The sequence below is a fragment of the Meles meles genome, chromosome 14 (assembly GCF_922984935.1).
Source record: "Meles meles chromosome 14, mMelMel3.1 paternal haplotype, whole genome shotgun sequence".
NCBI classification, from domain to species: domain Eukaryota; kingdom Metazoa; phylum Chordata; class Mammalia; order Carnivora; family Mustelidae; genus Meles; species Meles meles.
The window spans coordinates 8971942-8993031 of NC_060079.1; the positions used below are offsets into that span (position 1 = coordinate 8971942).

Sequence of the window (21090 nt, forward strand, 5' to 3'; positions counted from 1 at the left end):
TGAAACTAAATGACACACTCCTGAACAACCGAGAGGTTAAAGAAGAAATCAAAAGAGAAATTAAAGAATCTCAAAATAAATGAAAGTAGAAACGTAACATACCAAAATATAAGGGCGGCTGTAAAAGCAGTTTTTAGGGAGTTCATAGCCATGAATGCCTACATAAAGAATGAAGGACCTAACTTCACTAGAAAAAGAAAAAACAAGAAACTAGAAAAAGAAAAACAGACTGAGCCCAAAGTTAGCAGAAGGAAAGAGATAACAGAATTCAGAGCAGAAATTAATGAAGTAGAGGCCAGAAAAATAATAGAGCATTAATGAAACTAAGGGCTTGTTTTTTGTAAGGATAAACAAAATTGACAAACCTCTAGCTAGACTAACAAAAAAGAGAAAAAAGGGAGAAGATACAATACTGTACTGCATACTTCAAAGCTGCTAAAAGACTAGATCTTAAATGTTCTGGCCACAAAATAAAATGACCAGCCTGTGACAAAATGGAGGTGTTGACTAACACTGGGACAGTAATCATATTGCAACATACAAATTTATCAAATCAAAAAAAGAGAGATAAAACTATAAAAGTCTTAGAAAAACAGATCAGAATATATCTCGAGTTTGGATTTGACAAAGATTTCTCCAATATAAGGCTTAAAGTAAAAGCAAAAAAAGAGAAAATAAATCATTTTATTTTGCTGATTCATCATTAACCAGGTCTGCACGTCAAAGGACACCATCAGGAAAGTGAAAATACAGCCCACTGAATGGTAAAATATATATATATATATATATATATATATATATATATATACAAATCATACATTTAATAAGAGAATTATACTTAGGATGAACAAACCTAAGTAGCAATGTCGAAAAGTTGGAAACCTGGTACACTGTCAGTGGGGTCGGAAAATGGTGCAGCCACTTTAGGGGAGGGGCGGAGGGAGAAGCAGTCTTCCACCTGAACTGGGAGCCCAATGGGGGATTCGATCACAGGACCCTAGGATCATGACCTGAGCCGACGGCAAACACTTAATCCCCTGAACCATCCAAGCACCACAGTGCAGCCACTTTGGAAAGCAGTGTGACAGCTCCTCAAGGTATTAAACAGGGGGTTACTACTTGACCCTGTAGATCCACTCCAAGGAGAATACATGAGAGCAAAGCAAACATATGTTCACGTAAGAACTTGTGTTCATAGCAGCATTACTCTTAGCAGCCAAAAAGTGGAGGGAAAAACCCCTCCATTAACATCTGGCAACTAACAAATATGTAATGTAAATGTAATGTAATGTAAAGTGATATATGTATGTGTCCCAGGAAGTAGCATCCAGCAGTAGAAAGGAATGAATTATTACTACATGTCAATACATGATTGAACCTTGGAAACATTGTATATGAAAGTTCTTCACAAAAGACGACATAATCTTATGATTCTGGTTTACGTTCAATGTCCAGAATAAACAATCAACAGAGACAGAAGGTAAAATTAGTGAAGCACAAACTTCCAGTTACAAAATAAAGTTGACCTGGGCATGAGCTGTGCAGTGTGGTGACTAGAGTTAATAATAATGTGCTGTATGTCTGAAAGTTGCTAAGAGAGTAGATCTTAAAAGTTCTCATCACAAGAAAAAAAATTATAACTATAACTGTAGATGTTAGCTAGACTTCTTGGCGTGATCATTTTGTAATAGATACAAATATCAGATTATTATGTTGTACACATGGAACTAATATGTTATACATCCACTTAGATCTCAACTAACAAATAAACAAATGTATGGGTGCCTGGTACTTCAGTGGGTTAAGCGTCTGCCTTCTGCTCAGATCATGATCCAGGGGTCCTGGAATCGAGTCCCGCATGGGACTCCCTCCTCAGTGGGGAGTCTGCTTTCCCCTCTTTCTCTGCCCTCTCCCCCTGCTTGTGCATGCACTCTCTCTCTTTCTCTCAAATAAATAAATAAAATCTTTAAAAATAAATAAATAAATAATAAATGTAATTCATAGAGAACCATATTTTTTAAATTACAAGAAATAAAAGGAAAGTTGGTCAGTGGTTGCCTTGGCCTCAGAGACATGGGAGGATTGGGCAATAATGGCTAAAAGGTATATGTTTGGGGTTTTTTGTTTGGGGTGAAGAGAATGTTCTGAAACTGACGATGGTGATTGTTGCCCAACTCTGTGAATATATGAGAAACCACTGATTTACACACTTGAAATGTGTGAAATGTACAGCACATATTTCAATAGAGTGATTACGAAGACGACGGAGGAGGAGGGAAGGGAGGGGCGTGGGGGAGAGAGCTCTTGCCCATTCTAGACCTTCTTCAGCTCAAGACATTATGGGTAGGCCTCCCAAGCTCAGATTTGTCCTCCTTATCTCTGTGGGTGGGGTGGAACCCTGGTTCTGGGTAGTTAGCCCTCCTCCCGATGCCCCCGTGGCTCCAGCCTCTGGACCGTAGAGTCTGGGAGCGTCAAAGGGAACAAAGATGGTATCTGCCATTGTCCCATCACCCAAGGGCGTGATTCTGACTTTGGCCCTCAATAGTATGAATTGCTTCTGACAGATCACGGTTTTTTCCACACACACTGCCCGCCCCTGCCCTGACCTTGACTAGACAAGCCTGCGCACAGAGATTCTTAATTCTGGTTTGAGGATTAAGTAGCCGTAAGTGTGAACGACCACACTTTAATTTCCCACAAGATGGCAGTATGGTTACACGCCAATGCTAACCCATGGCCCTGTTCCAAGCTCTTAGTAAGTACGGGAGATACACACAGAATGGATTCTAGTTTTCTGTCCCTCTAAAAACTCAGAAGCCTGAGTTTTATTTGAATAAATGACTTTAAAATAACGATTAAAGTGTCGTTCAAAGGGAAAGAACTATGATTATTTAAAATGAAACACTCTTCTTTATTAAACCTCCTTCTTACATAAAAACGGGGGGGAGGGTGAAAAAAAGTTCCTTTCAAGAATTTAACGAAGATCGCATTCTGATATTGTTTTCAAATGGCACTGAGCCCTTGCAAATGGCAGCTTCCCTCTTAGCCCTTGGCACCTTCTCTTCTTCTGGAAGTGGGGAGACCCCAAATGAGCTCAGGAGCTCTGGGGACCGTAAGATCTGGACTTGAATTTTAGCCCTATCACCTACTGGATGAGTGATCTTCACTTCTGGGAGCTTTATTTTCTCATCTGTAGGAAAGAGAGTGCCTGCTACCTCACGGAGTGGTTGTGGGAAACAAATAGGAGTTAGAAAAATTCCACGCTGGTCTACGGCCATACCACCCTGAACGCGCCCGATCTCGTCTGATCTCGGAAGCTAAGCAGGGTCGGGCCTGGTTAGTACTTGGATGGGAGAAAAATTCCACGCTGATAATATGTGCTCAATAAATAATGGGCACTTACTCAGTGCTTCTCAACTCCGAATGCTCACTAGCACCTCCTGGGGAATTTTTAAAATTATTACTATCCAGTGCAAATCAAAATCATAGGGAGGTATTACCTCACATCTGTTAGGCTGATTATTATTAAGCAAACAAATGGAAAAGAACAAGTTCTGGCAAGAAAAGCAGAGAAACTAGAATCCTTTGGGCATCATTGGTGGGAATGTAAAATGTTGTGGACAGCGGTATGGAAGGTCCTCCTAAGCTAAACATAGAATTCCCGGGCAATGCAGCAATTCCATTGTAAGATATATATACAGAAGAATTGAAAGCAGGCGGGTGCCTGCGGCTCAGTCAGTTAAGCAACAGACTCTTGATTTCAGATCAGGTCTTGATGTCAGGGTCGTGAGTTCAAGCCCAGTGTTGGGCTACATGCTGAATGTGGAGCCTACTTTAAAAAAAAGAAAGAAGGAAAGAAAGAAAGACTCAAAGAGATATTTACACACCCATCTTCATAGCAACATTCTTCAAAATAGCCAAAAGATGGAAACAACCCAAATGCCTCTCAAAAGATAAAAGGACAAACCCCTGTGATACCTAATATAATGCAGTATTCTTCAGCCCTGTAATGGAACAGGTTCCGGTACCTGCTCCCCGGATGAACCATGAGGACAGGCCGGTAAGTGAAATAAGCGGGGCGTGAAAGCACAAAGACTGTATGATTCCACTTGTAGGAGGTGCCTGGAGTCGTCACCTTCACAGGGACAGAAAGCAGAAGAATGGTTGCCAGGGGCCCCAAGGCGGGGGGTGGGGGGTTGGGGGATGAAGAGTTCGTGTGCTTCATGGGGACAGGGATCCAGCCTTGCATGATCGGAAGAATTCAAGAGCCGGACGATGGTGATGTTTGCACAACCGTGTGAATACACTTACGGCCACTGGACCGCACGCCGACAAATGGTCAATATGTAAATTTTATGTTAGATGTATTTCATTGCAATTTTTAAAAAACTAACTCTTACAAATTTTCGAGAACATTTTTTAAAAAGAAGAAATAACCAGAATGAGAGAAATCCACATTCCTGGGCTAGAACCCAAGCATCAGTATAAAAGCTCCCCTAGGAATTCTGATGTTTTGGAGAGTCCTCGGATGGGGTGGTCATTTCAAGAGCGAAGCAGAGAAGGGAGCACCAGGGAGAGCCTCTCCTGGTCTCTCACACTCTTGAAGAGACTCCTTTCCGCCCTCTGCTGGCCCAACTCCGCTTCTGAATTGCTCAGTGGCTGGGATTCTGAGGCGGAGAGCAGCTCTAGGCAAATATAAGGAGTCACTGAAATTCCCATGTGGATGGTGGCTTTGAGGCCAACCGGTGGTGAAAGCGTCCCTTAGGACTGAAATCTGGGAGTGAGCCCACTGGGTAGGCCCCGTCTACCCCCTGCAAGACCTACTCTAGATGAAAACCAGCAGCTCCCTTCTAAGGAGTGGCTCAGCATCCCAGACCATACGATGTTCCGACTGGAAGCGTCCATCCTTCCAGGGTGACTGTGTGAGCTGGCCTGGGCCCCAGGTGAACACAGGCCTCCCACAGAGCTCTTGGTCTCTGGGTCCCAGAACCATAAACGGACCCCTCTAGGCCTACTGGCCTCCTGGGGCCCTGAAGAACAGAGGTTTGTCACGGGATCAGGGTGACGCATCATGGCTGTGACTGCGATCACTCCGGGGTAGAATGAGGCCCCAAGGAGTTCAGAGCGGTGGAATGAGTCCTTCCCCAGGAGGTGGGCTTGGCCGCAGAACGGCAGAAGTGGCCTGCAGGACAGTGGAACCAGGGGACAGACAAGAAAGAAATGCCGAAGAACCCAAGGGTCCAGGGGCTAAGAAAGGGCTATTCTGGGAGCCCCTCTCCCTCCCCCCACCCTTCTCCCGCCGTGATCTCTGGCCCGGCTCTCGGCTCCTGCCACATGAGCCAGGTGGGAGGGAAGGCTGATAGGCAGAGTTCAAAGTTCCTCCCACGTCCTCCCTCATGCACACACGCACACATATGCACACCCACACACACCCCCGCAGGGGCACAGGCACATAACCACACAGAAACACAATACCAGTGGAAAGCTATATTACTATTATTTTTAATTTATTTTAGAAAGATAGGGTGTGCGAGCCAGGGAAAGGGCAGAGGGAGACCCAGAGAATCTCCAGCCAGCTTCGCACTGAGCATGGAGCCCATAGGACCTGTGTCATTAATATAGGCACGGGAAGCGTATTAGATACCTTAGAGAAGCCATGAAACGATTCAAAACAAGCTCTGATAAACTTTGTATTTTTTCTTCCGGGACCAGCAGGGTGTCCCGACTCCCCAGAAGCTGCACAGACGGAAATGCAGGGGGCCCTGCAGGGGATGGGGGGACACCTGGACAAGGTGCTCTTCTCCGCGTGCTCCTGGGCCCAGGCTTCTGCTAATCTGTAAACACCCAGCGCTGGAATTACCAGGAGGCAAAGGAGAAGGGAACTCATTAGATAAACCCTCGTGCTTACGGCCCCATTAGTTAATTAAATTATCACTTTACTGTGCCCAAAGTGAGCCGTAAGGCTAATCCAAGTGTCACCGGCTTTATGGGGTCTGCGGACTCTTTACAAGCTTCCTCTGCTCCTAAGTGTCAAATTGGGGCTGTAGGGATAGATAAAGGGAAAATCAAGCTTGCAATTGCAGCCTTTCCCTCCGATATCTTTATACTGCGCTATAAAAGCCTATTATACTTAATTTAAAGAGTGAAAATTGTTGACATCTCTTTCCATTGCTAATCTTTAGGAAATAAGAAGTGGCATATTATTTGAAATGAATAATGCGCTCGCTTTATTGGAGAGTAGTAAAAATCTAATAGTTGGCAAAACAGCACGGTGTTTACTCTTCAAGATAGTCGGGTTTATTAGCTTAAGCACCGAGAGCACTCTGAAAGTCTGCCCCAGCCGCCACCATCGGAGTCTGGCTTGGGTCATAGCACCCGAGGGACTGTTTGTGGCTGTCACTGTTTTCCCTTATTGCTGTGATTCTCTCCGTTCTTTCTTTCTCCTTTTCCCTCCACGTCCACCAACCCCGCCCCCCGAAAAGGATCACAGGCTATTCTGTCAAGGAGCCTAATTTCAAATGTGACACACATTCATTTAATCGGAAAATATCCTACAAGAGAAAAAAAATAAATAATGTGTGTCCCACGCTCAATTCTTCCAGGTTGTAATTTTCCAGGGCAGGAGGCTGGGAGTTTGCAGACAGGAGCGGGCTTGTGAGAAAGTCCGATGGGTCTGTGTGTCCACACTGCACACACACACACACACACACACACATATGCACACACACACGGAGCAGGATGGGGAGCGTGGAGGCTGGCTGAGGGCCCTCGGCGTCTGTGACACCACGCCAGGTTCGCGTGTCTCCTTGCTCTCCCGGGAGCTCTGCAAGGTCCAGGACGGGGGGTCTTGTTCACTGATATCCTGGGAGCCCGGGAGCATGCTTGGCACAGAGGCATTTCATAAACACCCATAGAACAAGGTGCTAAATGAGCAGACTCTGAACCAGAGAAATCATTTTTATGAAAACCTTTTGAGAACAGACTTCTTTGTGCTAAGGGCTCTAGAATCGTCTTCTTCAGGCCTCAGCTTGGTTCTTCACCTTCGGTGATCGCAGCGCCTCCCCCGGGCACAGGAGTCTGTGAGTGGATGGGTATGTACTTCGTGCTGTGTATATATTTCTGCAGACTAGTTTTCACGGCCCCGTGCTTGTCATAGCAAAATGCTCAAATGTCCCAAGCAGGGGAGGTCTGTTCATTGGCGGCTGACTGTGCCTTCATCAAGGACAAGCACCTGCTCGTTTGCACAACATAAAGACACAAAGCTCTCTTGCCTGCATCAGCCTCTCTGTAAATGAGGGAGAGTTTTTCACTTCCAAGATTGTGGTTCTTGGTTTTCACACTGCAGGGCCAAGTTCCCCAACCTGAGTAGATGTGGGTCTTTGCACAGCAATCCTGGGGAGTAGCCCCAAGAAACAGCCTCGTAACAAGTGCGCCCAGAAATTACAAGTGCTCAACATGACCTCATCCAAACTGAGGCCACTTTTCTCCAGAAACCCCACAAAGAGAGGAAGGCTTTATGAGCTTGCCATTAAGTTCTGAGCTTAAGGCAGGCCTTGGGCCTGAAGAAGCTTCTGGAGCCCTGGGGCCCCCACACACAACAGGACCCTAAGTACTTCTGCTGTCCTGTGGAGTGGCCCAGCCCAGCGTGAACTCAGGGACAAAATCACACCAGCATTGTATGCTGAGGTGCGGTCCTGTGACAGGGCCCAGCATGTCCTCTCTGCTCATACTCCCTCCTGCTGGAGATTATGAAACAGCCAAGGGGAATCGGGGCCCCAAGTTCAAAAGGTGAGGCCTCCCAAAACAAGACCCTGCTGCTGAGCCTGCTGATCACTCATGCCAGGAGAAGCTGCTTATCTCTTGAACTTTCAGCCGGCTAATTCCAACCAAGGTACATATCGCTTAGCTTTAGGCAATAAAAAGAAAAAAAAATTGTGTTTATCTGCTGTGAGCAAATCCAGTCTCTCCCAGATGACTCTTCTGTGGGACTATTTCCTTGTTCGTGTTCCCGTTTCTGCAGTCAAGGCCAGCCAAAGATCGAGGCTCGCCCAGGGGCCCGAGAACTTGGCCTTGTCAGGCACGGCAGTCGCACAGCCCTAAGCCCGGTTACCCACAGGCTCAATTCAGAGTCACTGCCAAGGTCAGGGGCAGGTACGCAGAAGAGTCTTGGCCCCCAGGATCTCTATTCCATACATAATCGGGTGCTGGTTAACTGGGATTCAAAATGCATTGGAAACACCTAAGGAAGTCCCTTCTTTAGGCAGATGGGGCCTTTGGGAGGCCCAGAAAGGCTAATGCCTAAAGAAGCCACCACCTAACTCTGGGCGCATCTGGAGCCCTAAGGTGGCTGCCAGACCAGGGCAAGACCAGAGCCACAAAGCCCACCCCAGCTGCTAGCTACTCTACCTGCGAGGGTTATGCAACTGCCTTGGAAGGGAAACAGATGGGTGGCAAGCAGCAGATGTCCCTTCATTCCAGTGGCCCCAGAGAGAAGGGACCAGATGGAGGACAAGCCAGCTTTTGGCACTCCTGGACTCTCTGCTTGGGAGCTCAGCCCCTGTCAGAGCGGATCCCAAGCCCACAGGTTCGCCCCGGGCCTTGACTGAGGCTTGGATTAGCTGATGGACATGTATGTTTGCAGGGCCCCCGGTTGGCACAGCGGTCGAGCACCTGACTCCCGGTTTCAGCTCAGGTTGTGGTCTTGTGGGTCAGCAGGGAGTCTGCTTGGGGATCCTGTCCCTCTGCCCCTTCCCCTGCTCTGGATGAAATAAATAAATCTTTTTTTTTTTAATTAAGTTTATGGGGCCCCTGGGTGGCTCAGTGGGTTAAGCCTCTGCCTCCGGCTCTGGTCATGATCCAGGGGTCCTGGGATCAAGCCCTGCATCGGGCACTCTGCTCAGCAGGGAGTCTGCTTCCCCTCTCCCTCTGCCTGCCTCTTTGCCAACTTGTGATCTCTGTCTGTCAAATAAATAAATAAGATCTTTAAAAAAAAAAAAAAAACTACGTTTGTATTTCAGCTGCCTCCCCTGAGTCATAGTTTGGTAGTTTTATGTCCCCTCCGTCCCTCCCTCCCCGCCAAACAGCATCATTTAGCCCCCTAAGTCGTCTCTGTAGAAAGCAGGGGCCCCTTAGGAGCACCTGGGAAAGGGTTGCATTCACGAGCACTGGAAATGGCACCCTTTAAAACTACCAAGAGCTCCCCAATAACGGGCCGGAGGACCCCACAGGACAGTAGTCTGGAGGGACGGCCCTGTTTCCCTGCACTGGTCCCCGTGCGGAGACCTGAGTCACAGCCGAGCACCGCAGTCCAGAAGGGAAGGGAAGTGAGAGCCTGCAGAGTTTCGGGGGGCATGTTTGATGCGTCTCATTGTCTCCCTAACCAGCAGACGGCACCATTCTGCTAGGGCATTAATGATGCTTGTAAAATAATAAGGCTCGAGACCGCCCGCGCGAGAGCAAGCCCTTGATAAAAGGGAGATTTACAGCCACATCCATCAATTTGATTATCTTTTACCAGGGTTTAAACTTAGTAGTAATACTAATCTCTATTTAGGGTGGTTTACGGGCTCTATGGACACTTTACAATCGTCCTCTACCCAGAAGTGTCAGGTTATGGCGATATTGATAAAACAGTGGAGTAAATGAGAGGTGAGACACCCCAGAACGAGCTAATACACTTTTTACTGCACTGTAAAAGCCTATTACTCTCTGATTTCGGGTGAAAATTTGTGGTCAATAATCTGAGTTGATAATGTTTCGGAAACAATTCCCCAGATAATAAAAGTTGCCTGCTTTGCCTCCATCAACACCCGCACCCCAGCCCCAAGCCCAGGCCCAGCCTCTTCCACAGATTTGAGCATAAAAAGCCCGGGCCACAGGGCCGAGTTAGGGCCTGCTCAGCCGATCGGCAGCCCCCGCTCGCTCCTGGGGCCTGTCTGTCTGGGGCTGAGCGAGGCAGGCCTGGGAAGCTTCTGGTGGCCACGCTGTGAAAGGGAACCCGACCGTCCAGACTCTGGGCTGCTCAGCACACGAGCTTCCTGCAAGTGGACAATTCCTGCCTTTGCAATGTAAGCTGCTCTATGCCCTTTAGGCAAGTGATGGACAGAGCAGCCCAGACCCGTAGCCCCTAGAAACTGCCTCCTGGAACATCTCTGGCCAACTGTGTGGCCACCGAGAGGAGAACTGGGGCGGTTATTATGCTTCTGAGCCCAACACCCTCACAGGGAACCATTGTTCTCACGGAAGGGGCTCAGTTTCCTTCTCATCCACTCCCCTGTGCTGTGAGGCCCATCTGTCTCCCCTAATGCCCTTCAAGGGCTGGTGCCCTACACCGAACACAGCGTCACAACCTTTGGTACTTCCTGACCTGACTTACTTGGAACTAAGACCACCAGGCATTCCAAGGCAACCTGGCACTGTTTACAAACGGGACCTATGGGACAGAGGGCCTGCATCAGAGAAGTTTGCTGGTTCTGGAGAGAAAGGGAGATGGCCTGTGCCCACCTCTCAGCATCTAGAACCTTCCAGGGGCCTTGGGTCACTCAGACGCTCCAACCCCAGGCAGGATGCCTCGAGCCCTCATGGTGGTTTTGTCTCTTTAGACGAAGGCACCCTTCTTCTCAAAGATCTGGGCCCTGCGCCCCATGCGCAACCCTGGTTGTCAGGGCCGAGGCCGCTGCTCAGCCCAAGGGGAAGTGCTGTAGACACTGAGTTCCCCAGTGTAGCAAGTCTGGCTTGGAGTTTGCACTCCAGGTCGGCATCTCTCCCCACCCCCACCCAAAGCCACCTGCTTCCTGGTTCTACTTCTCTGCCATGTTGTGATCCGAATAGGGAATGGTGGCCGGGGAGGCAGGGACAGAGGGATAGGGAAGGAAGGGACACAGCAATCCCACCAGCCCACCTGCAGGGGACACCCCCACGTACCAGCTGCTGTCGCCACCGTGGCTCCTGCAGACGCTCAGTACTATTGTGGGCACGAGACACTTCACAGCCATGAGCCCTGATACTTTCACAACAGGGGACTCTCAGCGCAGATCAGACATTATCCTTGTGAATCAGAGAAAGCCCAGGCTTGGAGTCCCAAGAAATTAGCACCTCAGCTCTCACGACTTCTCTGAGTCACGGGTGTGTTGATGTGCACAGTGGAGTAGAGTCTTTATGGCAAGAGTCTTTACGGAAATCTCATGGACATGTAGTAGCCATGGAGACGCATTGTACACTGTAGGGTGCTGAACGACGGCAAACACTGACAGCTCTGCTACCAGTTCCTCGCCATGTGCCCGGCACGGGGCTCAGCATCTCCTGTATGTTAACCCCTTAAGCCCCCAAACCCTAAGAGGGAGGTTCTGTTATTGTCCCCCTTGTGCTGAGGCTAGGAGAAACGGAGGGACTTGCTCCAGGTCCGGTAGCTGGTAAAGGACAGAGACGGTCCGCTCTCCCGCCGGGGCCCCTGACCTCGCAGTGCTGCTCCTGGAGTTGTGGGGGAGGCGCGTGCAGCTGACAAAACAGAAATGGCATCAGGGCGGCCAACTGGCCTCGGAGCTGCGGGAACCCAGGGTCAGGCTGGCATATAAAGCCATAGGGGAGAGGTTAGAGCCCTTCCTTTGCCAACACGGCCTTCACAATGAAAGCGTAGATACGATATGATTCCGCTCGAAGCTCTGGTGTTCACCAGGTCTGAACCAGACAGCATGACTAGATACTAGCCCAGACCCCTGAGATCCTGAAGCCGGTGTTGGGGACAAGAGGCGGGGGCTGTGAGGATCCGAGGGCCCTAACCCATCAAGGCAACATGACTTGTCCAAGGTCACACTGCTGAAGGGAGGCAGCTGGGGGAACTCGAAGACGCCTCTCCCACCTCCCAACGCAGGGTCTGTTCATGGAACCGGGTCGGCATTCACGAGGCCCCAGCCCCAGCCTGCACAGGAGCCATCTGGGGTCTGTGCTCAGGTGCAGACTCCAAAGCCGCCTTCACTTGCTCCTGACCAGGAATCTGCATTGTAAAGAAATCTCCTGCTTCCAGTGAGATGGGCTGCACCCAGTGTTGTGCCTGAGGGGGCACGGGGTTGGTCCTCGTTTTTTATTATTATTATTATTATTATTATTATTATTATTATTATTTTAAATGTGGGATGAGAGAAGAGGCTGCGTCATGACAGTGAATTAAATCTACCTCCCAGGCATGCACTGCTGCTTCTGAACGTTCGGACAGAACTCTTAAAACCGCCGTTCCTGTTTTATCTTTCCCCCAAATCCTTTTCCCCTCTCTCTCTCCAGGCCTGATCCAACCCAGGGCTGGTGGTTCAGTCCCTACGGCAATCCCACATTACCCCTGAGAACCATTTACAAAGCTCAAGTAGGCATTTGTCCCTCCAAATGCAAGTTAGGAGAAGGAACGTGGCCCTAGCCCACGCCCGGAGCTGGGAGAGGGGCGTGTTTCTCAGTCTGCGCCATCACTCATGTGCCCTGGGCCTGGACACGGGTGCAAAAGCCAGAGGCCAGAAGTGGCTTGAAAGACAATGGCATTTCACAGGGTAATGGTCTGAATTAACATGCTCGGTCGAGGGGCACATGGCAGGATCCCCAGCTAACGGTGGAAATGCCGCCGTTACCATTCAACAGTCTGCGAGTGAACAAATTTGAGCAGCCATGATAAATGAGAACTGTCCGGCAGCCTCAGCTACACGGGGGCTAGAGTGGCCTCGGGACACACAGCAGATACACTCGGAAGAGCAGAGAAAGGAGGAAAGCCTGCCCTGGAAGGAAAGCAGAGCCGTGGGGGAAGAGTGCGTGGGTGGTGGGCACGTGGGGAGAGCGGGCAGCCTAGTAGGGCGAAATCAGGGAGCTCAGGGGAAGGGGAGAGCCTCGGGATGGGGAGGACGGAGCTTAGAGTGAAGGAAATACAAAGTCAAGGTAAGCACAGCTATCTTCACCGATTTTCTCAGGATTGGCTGTACAACCTTCCAGAACAATGCACATTACAAATTAGCCGCTTAGTACATTGCTGGGGACAGACTCTAGCCCCTGGAATGAATTACTTCGCTATGTGCCTACCACTGCCAGAACGTACTGAACCTTCCCAGAGATGGTCTGACCACAGGCAGGGCCTCAACCTCTGAGTTACAGAGAAGGTGAGTGGCATGGGTATTTCTGGAAAATCAGAGAAACTTCTTTTGATTCAGAAAGAACTCTTCCCTCTGTCAAAAAAGAAGAAGAAGGAGGAGGAGGAGGAGAAGGAGGAGGAGGAGGGGGAGAAGGAGGAGAAGGGGAAGAAGAAGGAAGAGGAGGGGGAGGAGGAGAGGAAGAAGAGGAAGAAGAAGAATTTGACAGCAATAAGAGAAGCCTTCAATACTAATGACAGAGATTAAAAGAACATTCTCAAAGACTGTCAAGGAAATTGCAGTAAAATGTCAACAATGGCTGGAAATAAGTCAATACAATTTCTCTACCTGAAAATATAAACGTTCTAGAGATGATTTATTTGACCATAAATTATTTTCAGGCACCCAGTGTTTCCTCTTTTCCATTGTACGGATTTTTAAATGACTGTCACTCGTATGAATGAAGACTGAAGTGCTCGGATAATTTAAATCTTTTTGACGTATGCCATTTTTTTTTTAACTTCTTAAACTGTTAAGGAGAAAGAATAGTTGGCTTCTGGGGGCAGGAATTGCTTGGGAGGTCCAGATGGGTTCTACCAAACGATGCAAAGCAGTTCAGGCAAGGGAAGTACACAGCCCTGGATTGAGCCCACTTTGTTTGCCCGTGTGCATGGAGGCAAGGAGTCAACCCGGGATTCCGCCCTATCTTATCCACCCAATCTTACGAGGTGGTAAATCTGTCCTTTGATCTTGTCAACAATGTGGAAAGTTGGAGACAGCTGCCACCCCCCCCCCCCAGTCAGCAGGGCCTCACCATACCCTCATAAAACATTTATGAAACCTGTAATAAACAGGCCTGATAAGGAGGAAGGCTCAAGATTTCAAAAGTCAGCAGCTCCACTGAGAATGCCCTCTCTACCTCCAATGTTCCTTTATTTGAAGAGCAAACACAAACCATCAATTCCCACTGGCTGTAAAGTTTCTGAGCAAAGAGTTTCACCAAACCCCGAGATTAGCAGAATCTGTTTGGAGTCTTACCCACATTCAGAAACCACCTCCCCTCCCCTGGCGCAGATTCTTGCACTGATACGGGTGGGCACAGGGGGGCCGGGTAAGGCAAAGGGCTAGGCCAGAGTGACCATAAAAGTTCAGTCACGGAGAAATAAAGAGTCATTTGTTGCCACAAAGTAAACTGATATCCTGCAATTGAGTTTAGAAAAGAGAAAAAGGAGTAGCATGTTAGTAACACGTCATAAACTATAATTTTGGGATATTTACTTTAATTTCTGTTTTATTTTCTGTGGTTAGCAGACGTAGACAGAGTCTGAACTATTCCCCTACTCCAAGAATTTTCTTAGTTGACTTTCTGGGGCAAGTATCAGACCAGCTGAGTTGCTTCCACCAGGGGTCTTCAAAGAATCAAGAAAGAAGGAGAGCCAGGAGTCAGAGAGGGAAATACACAAAGTGTAGCTGGAAACTCTTCGGGGCAGGGAACATTGTTGGTTTGCCTAGGACAGGAAGAGGAAAAGTATAGAAGTATTTGTTGAATGATGAATAGGTGAAGGAAAGAAAGACTGAGCCACAGGACCGACTTTCCAGGAGAGGTGAACAGCACGTTTGAGCAATGAGAGAGAGAGAGCAGAAAACTCACACACCACTGGCACACCCTTGTCTGTACAGTGCCTTGGATTCAAGATGACACAGGTGACAGGCACAGGATAATTGAAGTGGTTGGGAAAAAACGTCTAGGACTTTCATTTTTTCTCCCCCACGAACCATGATAAAAGAAAGAGAAAGGAGGAGGAAGACCTTCAGGAAGGCCTGCTGAACTGACCCCTCCAGGCTGAGCAACTCCCCACATGGAAGCATAGATCGCCAGGCTGGGAGAGACGTCCCCTATGTCCACCTCCTCAGAAGCCATCTGTTGGGGAGCTCAGCTCATGTCTGTCTTCAATCTCACACTTGTCTTGTAGCTGGACGTAAAGTAAATTCCTATACCTCCTTACACATGGGCCCTCAAGTGGTGTGAGTGCTCTGTGCGTCTTCTATGGGTTTTCCATTCAATTTTTCTGAGGTCGGGATGATAAGCGGCCACCTTGACCAACCTCATCATGTACCCGCCCCAGCTCCGGGCACCTGAAGCTGTCGATAATGGTGGTCCAGGGAGCGGTGCTAAAGGATTGGGAGCTGGGGGCGCTCTTGCCTTCAAGATCTGTCCCTATTTCAGCTGCCTGGAATGATGTCTGGCAGGTGGGCTCCACGAGCATGTGGGCTCTGGTGGGCTTCACTCTTCCAGTCACTGGGGATGCGAGTGCCTAGGCTAGTGGAAGAAGTAGAGATGGGGGCCAGATGCAATCGGGCACCAAGGGTAAAACATTTGGAAGCGTCTGAGATGTCCCAAAGTGCTGGTCATCACCATTGGTCAGTCGTGGTTTGGCCAAAACCCATTAAGGTAGGCAGAAATGAAGTAATCATTCTACAAGACTTAAGACCCTTTTAGTTAATAGGCCATGGTCTTTAGGTTCATATCTGAAGTGTCCCCAAATGCTTCTGGGACAAGGGACCAGAGATGGATTTTCACAGAGCATTTCCCTCAAGTAAGCAGTGGCCATTCACGAAGCCCCATCAGATGTGTCCTTCCCCGTCTGCTGCTGTCTCCAGACCCCAGAAAGCCAGTGCCGGAAACCACCACCTCCCGGAGGAGAAGAGGGCTGGCCTCTCAGGGAGGGCTGTGTTGGGGAGAGAGGTGAGGAGGAGGCCACCCTGCAGAACAGGTGCCCAGGTGCCCCTAGGACAGGGGGCTGCCCCAGCATTCTCCACAAGTCAAGAAACAGGGAAGTATAGTGGTCCAGAGCACAGTCTGTCACGTGCCCAGGCTCCCCACCCGGCTCTCACACTTACTACCCTTGTGAACTTGAGAATCAAACCATGGGCCTCCATTGTCTCATCTATAAAATTAGGACGATCAGGGGCGCCTGGGTGGCTCAGCGGGTTAAAGCCTCTGCCTTCAGCTCGGGTCATGTATCCCAGGGTCCTGGGATCGAGCCCCGCATCGGGCTCTCTGCTTGGCTGGGAGCCTGCTTCCTCCTCTCTCTCTCTCTGCCTGCCTCTCTGCCTACTTGTAATCCCTATCTGTCAAATAAATAAATCTTTAAAAAAAAAATTAGGACGATCAAACCAGTTTGGGCCCCATCGCTGGGAGGGAGCCGTGAGACGGGGCGCTGGGGCATTTAGAAAGCTTGCCGGCACCACGATTGCTCCCGGCATGTCACCAGCACGTCGGCTGCTTGGAGCTCAGAATAAATAGCTGGTAGGCACTTTTCATGTCCAAGAAGATGCGGTGTGAAGCCGGGTTTTGCCCTCGAGTTTGGCGCGTCCTGCTTCTGCTGCCGCTTCTATCCACCCTCGCCTCTCCCACCTAGATCCCTGAACGACTGCAACTCTCTTCCTTTCAGTATTGTCCACTTAACGATCACAGAAAACATATCAAGTCAGGGCCATTTTCTCCATTTTACGGGTGAGACAACAGAGTCGTGGGCAAATCTGGGGTTTCAGAGCATGGCTGGTCAGGGCACGGAACCCGGCTGTGAAACTTGTCCCTGAACCTCCCAGGCCTGACCCTGCTTGGATGTGACCGAGTGAGACACACTGAGGTGGTGACACGTTCCTTTATGCAGATGCGCTGGGGACAGGGAAGGGCAGGCCACCATTCACACCCTGTGGTTTCCCGTCTTCAACCAGGCATCCCCCTCCAGGGTCGCCATGCAGCCCCAGCGTGTCACCCATGGATCTTGGCACCCCCCACCTTCCTTTCATACCAGTGTGGGAGAGAGAACTGGGGAAGAAGTTATTGTTCAATGGGCACAGAGTCTCAGTTTTGCAAAGTGAAAAATTCTGGAAATTGCTTGCACGACACTACTGAATCGTACACTTAAAAATGATTAAGCGGCACCTGGGTGGCTCAGTTGGTTAAGCGTCTGCCTTTGGCTCAGGTCATGATCTCGGGGTCCTGGGATAGAACCCCAAGTTGGGCTCCCTGCTCAGCAGGACGTCTGCTTCTCCATCTGCCTCTGCTGCTCCCCCTGCTCGCTCGTGCTCTCTCTCTCTCAAATAAATAAATAAAAATCTTTTTAAAAATGAGTAAGATGATAAAATGTTATGTGTGTTTTACCACAATTTTTAAAAAGTTTTGGCCTTAGATATGGCACCCTCAGACACAGTAGACTGCCGCCATCCTCGTCTGGGGAGGAAGCTTGGTATGCTGTCCCCCACTCCATGCCCTAAAGGGGGTACCCTGTTCAGTGGCCTGGTGCAGGGCTGCTTGTGCTCAGAGGAAGGGCACCCTTTCCTCATTTGTACAAAACTGCCACAAGTTCCACCAAGTCCTGTGCCCATGGGATGTGTCTGCCCAGAGGGGTACCGTGCCCGTATCCCACAGGCTCTGCGTGGGCTCAGGGGTGCCCTGCATGCCTGTTTCTCTCCCAGCTTGGCTGGGAACTTCCCAGAGCAGGGATCATGTTTACTTTTCTTCATATTCCCAGCTGCTCACTCAGGGCCCTGCACACAGTTAGAGCTTAATAAATACTTGTGGAAAGGAAAGAGAAGGAAGGCAAAGAAAGGTGGAGAGAGAGAGAGAGAGAGAGAAATGGAGGAACAGGCAGAATGGATGCACGGAGGGAAGATACAGAAGTTTTGGGGGGTGGGGGATACATGAGGGTATGTCTCAGTTCCTAGTTTGTGTGTGTCCTCATGGCCTGAGAACCAAGGGGGTTCTTCTGGGGTCTCTGAACTTCCCATGAATTACAGGGGTTTTATTTTAGAGTTTCATGTGTCGTTCCCTCATCTCACTACCCAGAATGCCGAGATCGGCAGTGGGCTAGAGGGTAACCCAAGTCCTCACTAGCCCTGGGCGGTTCAGAGACCTTGCCATGCCCTGACTGGCCCCATGGTCATGATCACAGCAAATGTCCCAGCGGCTCCAAAACCCTTGTCACCCTGCTCCCGCTGGGGCCCTTCTGCTCCCCCACTGCTTCTCAACATCTAGGGCAAGAAACTCAAAAGGGCCCCGTCCCCGTGGAGGTGACATGTTTCTCCTTCCCCACTGCCTCCCATCCCCGTACCTCCTCTCCTCTCCTCTCCTGGGCCTCCCGCAGCTCCCATCCCCACAGCCCACCCTTGGCGGGCCCCATTATCTGCAGAGACGGTTCCCAGGCGATAAAGCAGCTCAGGTCAGGCGGAGGGGAGATTTGCGGACCTGCGGAGGCTCAGGGATTTTCCTAGCTCGTCACCCTGCTGTTTGCCCACCTGTCACTTCAGTTTTGTGACAAGGCTGACATGAAATGTGGGGGGAGGGTGCATTTTTGGCAGGAGAGGTAATGGGCTGCCGGCTGTAAACACGCCCGTGCACTTTTCGGTTGCAGCCCTGGGCCTGCCCCGCCGCCCCGTCCCCTGTTAATGCGTAACCAGTGAGAACTACTCTCGAGACAGGTGCACAAGTTTCACCCTCCATCTTCCCTTCCCGCTCCTCCACATGGGCCAAAAGAGAGGCCTTGGAGAGCGCCCAGCTCCGCCGCCGCGGCCCTTGGCCTGCCCCACAAGTGCCTGCTCTCCCAGGCCTTGGGTCTCCGGCTGCGGGTGGGAGCAGTCACCAGGCACAGGTGTGGCTCAGCGCCTGACCTCTGAACTGCACAGGACAGGCATCAGGACCAGGCGTGGTGGTTTCGTGGGCAGAGAAGAAAGGGCACCTTGAAGACTAAGGGACCACGGCTGAGGGATGAACTCCGTCACTTCATCACCACCTCCACCCACGGCCCCAAACACACTCCCTGGAGGAAAGGCGAGCCGCCGGATACCAGTACAAACGAGACACACAGCTGGAAATCAACTTTTTAGAGTCTGTTTTCTTAGAAGAAATACACGAACAGCAAGGAGCCAGGGAAAGGAAAGCCAGACTGACGTCTGGAAGCCAAGTATAGTGTGCTCAGGTTGGGGTGCAAGCAATGACTGACTCAGGAGCCGGTAGAGGGACGTCTGCAACCCAGGGAGATCAGGTGCCCTGGGCCGCTCTGGGAGCATCCACCAAAAGTACAGAGAGTGAGACCAGCAGGGGGCAGCAGAGAGCCCAAGGGCGGTAGGAAGCTAGGGTAGGAGGATGCTCTTGGCTCATTTGGGTAGTCCCTGCCTATCTTTCCTCCAATGGTCCATCCTTTCCCCCCTCTTCCTCATCCCCTTTTCTTCTGGTCTTCCTTGGAGGTTGCGCTGTCAGAGCCAGACCCCTGAAAACCATGCGCCTCCTCATCACATCTTGGAAAACTGTCTCTGCGGAGAAGCCCCTACTTTACAAATGTGGTTTGACAAGCAGGGCCATGGGGTCACTGAGAGGCTTTCTGAGAGCCTCGGACGGGGCCATGGCCCTCCTAGGGCTGAGGATCCTCACCTCAGAGTGATGGTCAGGCAAGGGCTGGCTGGGATGGCATGTTGGCGTGAAAGAGCCCGACATGCCGTCGGGATGAGCCTCTTGCTACCGCCTGCCCCTTGGCCCCAAACAATCAAGGAAGAAGAGAAAATTAAAGCCTTTCTTGTTAATCATGCCAGTGGGTGTTACGAGTGCTTTGGAATAGGATGAAAAAGCAAGAAGGTATTGAACATAATGAGCAGGTACGGAAGCCATCAGGGGTTGTGTGTCTATCACAGAGCAGTCCCTGGGCACAGTCGAAGCAATAAGTCACTTAAATAACACGTACATGGTTGAAATAATAAGTTCCTAAATGGCCTCAAATCTGGAGTGAACTTGGTGTTGGGGGAAGGGAGGGTGGTTTCCAGGAATCGCTCTCCTTGAAATACCACATCCCTACAGAAAAGCGCACACATCACAAGTGTGCAGATAGACTAATTCCCACCGAGGGAAGCTGTCTGTGGACCCTGTACCCAGACTACAGGACGGAGTGTGGCCGGCACCCGAGAAGCCCCCCTGCCTTTTCAGGTCATCCCCTCCCAAGGGGAACCACCATCCTGACTCCAAACACCATGGTCGAGCTTTGCCTGCTGTAGCCTTTTACGTAAAGAGAATCGTGCTGTGTGTTCTTTTGTGTGTCTGCCTTTCTCGTTCAACACAAGGCGTGTGTGGTTCATCCGTGTGGTTGCATGTAGTTGTCATTCAGGTGTCTCTGTTGTTGCATTGTCAGCCACTGGGGAACAGCAACACAATCTCATCACCCATTCTGCTTTCAATGGATGTGAGGGCTGTTGGTGGTTTGGGCTGTTACGAGTAAAACACATGCGTCTAGACTCCTCCAGGACATGTGTGTCCACCTGGCGGGATGAGGAAGGAGCTGGACTCGGAGGTATCTATAAGGCTCTTTTTCTCTCTGGGGGAGGCAAGCCGTGAGTATGAAAAGGGAATGTTTGTACTGACTTAGTGAAAGTGGGTGCAAAATCTGGGAACGAGAGAACCTGCTGCTGAAACGCAGTCTGCCATGTGGCTTGCAGGCAGGAACCGAGTGAGTGTGGGAGCATCTGGATGCAGAGCTGCCGGGGAGTTTGCAGAGCTGGGCAGGAACGGCACGGAGGGAGACACTGCTGTCCCTGGGCCGGCCTTGGCTCACTTGCTCCCTAGGACCCACTTCCATAGAGCAGGGAGGGCAAGGGGCTGCGAGAATGACGTCACCGCCCCCAGCCCTCACCTCCTGGGCCTTGGAGGTTGTGGGCGTTAGTCTGCACCTCTTCCTCCAGCCTCCTGCCCCATCATGAGCAACTAGTGATTTCGTACCGCACTCTGGCCGGCTGGCTCTTCTTCCTCAGCGCACGCTGGGCTTTCATCGCCAGTGAACGTGAGCTCAGTGGGTTCCGATGGGAAGTGTGATCGGTCAAGACTCCGGCACCCCATGTGAATTTCCTTAACGGTCCTCCTTATTCTTTGTAAATGAGAAAGGAGCAAGTCTCCAGTAGGAAGGGTGCCTCCTTTTAAACATATCCCTGTGGCCATCTGGAG

General features: G+C 50.2%; 1 pseudogene; it reads left to right on the forward strand.

The window, feature by feature from the left end:
• The window catches only part of LOC123925273, a 44500-nt pseudogene extending 34511 nt beyond the window's left edge, over window positions 1-9989 (forward strand).
• Window positions 9990-21090: the final 11101 nt, after the last annotated feature.